This window comes from Rhipicephalus microplus, unplaced genomic scaffold (genome assembly GCF_043290135.1).
Source record: "Rhipicephalus microplus isolate Deutch F79 unplaced genomic scaffold, USDA_Rmic scaffold_328, whole genome shotgun sequence".
NCBI lineage: Eukaryota > Metazoa > Arthropoda > Arachnida > Ixodida > Ixodidae > Rhipicephalus > Rhipicephalus microplus.
In genome coordinates, this window is record NW_027464896.1 from 55,001 (window position 1) to 59,043 (window position 4,043).

Below are 4,043 nucleotides of genomic sequence, written 5' to 3' on the forward strand. Positions count from 1 at the left end.
AAGGGCTCGAAACAAACCCTGAACCGCGCCAAGTACGAAAGGAACGGCGCGCAGTAGGGGTTTAAAACAAAGCTGGTCCCAAAACCGCGCCAAGTACGAAAGGAACAGCGCGGTCGAGACTCGGAAGAAAAAGCTTTCAAAGTGTCGTAGCACGATGCACACTGCTGTTCGTGTGGAACAAACGTGACTACCGTGCTGTACGGTGGAGTTCTGTGCGCAAAAGCGGCGGGTGTGTTTCTAAGCACCACAGCGTTGTGTCAAAAAAGAGGTGCCTGAGAGAAACGCATGCGACTGCCGTGCTTTGCGGCATAGCACCGTGCGCAAAAACGGTGCGCATGCAAGAGGTGTCAGAGCTAGCGAACTTTTGCCACGAGCAACAGGTCACTAAAAGCCTATAGATGACGGTGTTGGAGGAAAAGAAAAATATCGAGAAAGCACTGCGGTGTGCCGTGCGTAGGGACGGGCGCGCGTGCCACATGCCGCCGAAATATGGGTGTCGGAGAAAACAGAGTGCCGCGCGTAACGAGGGGCGCGCGTGTTACAGAGAGATATGCCCAAACGCATGAAAGTGTACGCAGGTGTCCTAAGGCAGTTTTTTTTTTTTCCTCATTTTGATGTCGCCCCGGCTGACGTGGTTTTCGTTTTTCCGTGCCGCCCCGGCTGACGCGGTTTTCGTTTTTCCGTGCCGCCCCGGCTGACGCAGTTTTTGCGCCGCCCCGGCTGACGCGGTTTTCGCGCCGCCCCGGCTGACGCGGTTCCGACTTTGCACTTTTTGGCTCACCCCGGCTGGCGGCCCACTCACTCGATCGCCAGGTCTGTTTGCCCCGGTGGTTCCACCGCCAGGCTTAAGCGCGAACTTTTTTTGTTTGTTTTCTTTTGATTAAGCGCAAGCTTTTTTCTTTGTTTTCTTTTGATTAAGCGCGGGCTTTTTTCTTTGTTTTTTTTGCATTCGCCCCGGCAGACGCGGTTTTTGCGCCGCCCCGGCTGACGCGGTTTTTGCCGCCCCGGCTGACGCAGTTCGGACTTAGCACTTTTCGGCTGTGCCTGGCTGGCGGCCCACTCACTCGATCGCCATGTCTGTTTGCCACAGTTTTCCCGGTGGTGCCGCACCCGGGCTCGCCCCGGCTGACGCAGTTTTCGCGCCGCCCCGGCTGACGCGGTTTCGTGCCGCCCCGGCAGACGCGGTTTTCGCGCCGCCCCGGCTGACGCGGTTTCGTGCCGCCCCGGCAGACGCGGTTTTTTGCCGCCCCGGCTGACGCAGTTCGGACTTGGCACTTTTTGGCTGAGCCTTGCTGGCGGCCCACTCACTCGATCGCCATGTCTGTTTGCCACAGTTTTCCCGGTGGTGCCGCACCCGGGCTCGCCCCGGCAGACGCGTTTTTTTTTTCTTTCGCCCCGGCTGACGCAGTTTTCGCGCCGCCCCGGCAGACGCGGTTTTCGCGCCGCCCCGGCAGACGCGGTTTTTTGCGCCGCCCCGGCTGACGCAGTTCGGACTTGGCACTTTTTGGCTGAGCCTGGCTGGCGGCCCACTCACTCGATCGCCATGTCTGTTTGCCACAGTTTTCCCGGTGGTGCCGCACCCGGGCTCGCCCCGGCTGACGCAGTTTTCGCGCCGCCCCGGCTGACGCGGTTTCGTGCCGCCCCGGCAGACGCGGTTTTTTGCGCCGCCCCGGCTGACGCGGTTTTTTGCCGCCCCGGCTGACGCAGTTCGGACTTGGCACTTTTCGGCTGTGCCTGGCTGGCGGCCCACTCACTCGATCGCCATGTCTGTTTGCCACAGTTTTCCCGGTGGTGCCGCACCCGGGCTCGCCCCGGCAGACGCGTTTTTTTTTTTTTCTTTCGCCCCGGCTGACGCAGTTTTCGCGCCGCCCCGGCTGACGCGGTTTCGTGCCGCCCCGGCAGACGCGGTTTTTTGCGCCGCCCCGGCTGACGCGGTTTTTGCCGCCCCGGCTGACGCAGTTCGGACTTAGCACTTTTTGGCTGAGCCTGGCTGGTGGCCCACTCACTCGATCGCCATGTCTGTTAGCCACAGTTTTCCCGGTGGTGCCGCACCCGGGCTCGCCCCGGCTGACGCAGTTTTCGCGCCGCCCCGGCTGACGCGGTTTCGTGCCGCCCCGGCAGACGCGGTTTTCGCGCCGCCCCGGCTGACGCGGTTTTTGCCGCCCCGGCTGACGCAGTTCGGACTTAGCACTTTTCGGCTGTGCCTGGCTGGCGGCCCACTCACTCGATCGCCATGTCTGTTTGCCACAGTTTTCCCGGTGGTGCCGCACCCGGGCTCGCCCCGGCTGACGCAGTTTTCGCGCCGCCCCGGCTGACGCGGTTTCGTGCCGCCCCGGCAGACGCGGTTTTCGCGCCGCCCCGGCTGACGCGGTTTCGTGCCGCCCCGGCAGACGCGGTTTTTTGCCGCCCCAGCTGACGCAGTTCGGACTTAGCACTTTTTGGCTGAGCCTTGCTGGCGGCCCACTCACTCGATCGCCATGTCTGTTTGCCACAGTTTTCCCGGTGGTGCCGCACCCGGGCTCGCCCCGGCAGACGCGTTTTTTTTTTCTTTCGCCCCGGCTGACGCAGTTTTCGCGCCGCCCCGGCAGACGCGGTTTTCGCGCCGCCCCGGCAGACGCGGTTTTTTGCGCCGCCCCGGCTGACGCGGTTTTTTGCCGCCCCGGCTGACGCAGTTCGGACTTGGCACTTTTTGGCTGAGCCTGGCTGGCGGCCCACTCACTCGATCGCCATGTCTGTTTGCCACAGTTTTCCCGGTGGTGCCGCACCCGGGCTCGCCCCGGCTGACGCAGTTTTCGCGCCGCCCCGGCTGACGCGGTTTCGTGCCGCCCCGGCAGACGCGGTTTTTTGCGCCGCCCCGGCTGACGCGGTTTTTTGCCGCCCCGGCTGACACGGTTCGGACTTTGCACTTTTCGGCTGTGCCTGGCTGGCGGCCCACTCACTCGATCGCCATGTCTGTTTGCCACAGTTTTCCCGGTGGTGCCGCACCCGGGCTCGCCCCGGCAGACGCGTTTTTTTTTTTTTTTCTTTCGCCCCGGCTGACGCAGTTTTCGCGCCGCCCCGGCTGACGCGGTTTCGTGCCGCCCCGGCAGACGCGGTTTTTTGCGCCGCCCCGGCTGACGTGGTTTTTGCCGCCCCGGCTGACGCAGTTCGGACTTTGCACTTTTTGGCTGAGCCTGGCTGGCGGCCCACTCACTCGATCGCCATGTCTGTTTGCCACAGTTTTCCCGGTGGTGCCGCACCCGGGCTCGCCCCGGCAGACGCGTTTTTTTTTTTCCTTCGCCCCGGCAGACGTGGTTCCCCCCCCCCCCCTCCGTCTTTCTTTTTGTTTTTTTTTTCGCCGCGGCTGAAGTGGATTTTTCGGTGCCTCGACGCCCCGGTAGTCGCGGTTTTTCCGTTTCCGCACGGCCCCGGCTGACGCTGCTCGGTCACAGTCGCCTTTTGTGGTGATTGCAGACTTCTTGAGCGCGGGTGTTTTTTTTTTTTGTTGTTGTTGTTGTTTTATTACGCATTCGCTCCAGCAGACGCTGTTTAGACTTTTTGTTTCCTCTTTTATCCTGCGACGAGGTGACGAGGTTTATTCGGTGCCCCGCCGCCCCGGCTGAAGTGATTTTTCCTGTCCCGTGCCGCCCCGGCTGACGCGGTTGGGACTTCGCGTTTGTTCGGCCGCCACGGGTTTTGGCGCACTCGCTCGGTTGCTTGTTGTTGCCACTTGTTGCGAACCCAGGTTTCTTGAGCGAGCGCGGGCGTTTTTTCTTCCTTTCTTTCTTTGTTCTATGTGTTAGCGAATCGGCCTTTAATATCACACGAGGACTCACAACCACCAATTTTCAGTTTGAAGTGTAAAAAATCTGCAGGTGTTGACGTAACTGACTTGCCCCGTACCCTTGAGTACATCCATGAAGTTCTCGTAGTACTACTAAATCGCATTATTCCAAGTGGAGAAATTCCCATAAACTTGCAAACCTCTACACGAAAATCGGTGCGCGTGATAAAGTTGAAAATTATCGTCCGATATCAAATGTGCCTTCTATAACACAAATTCT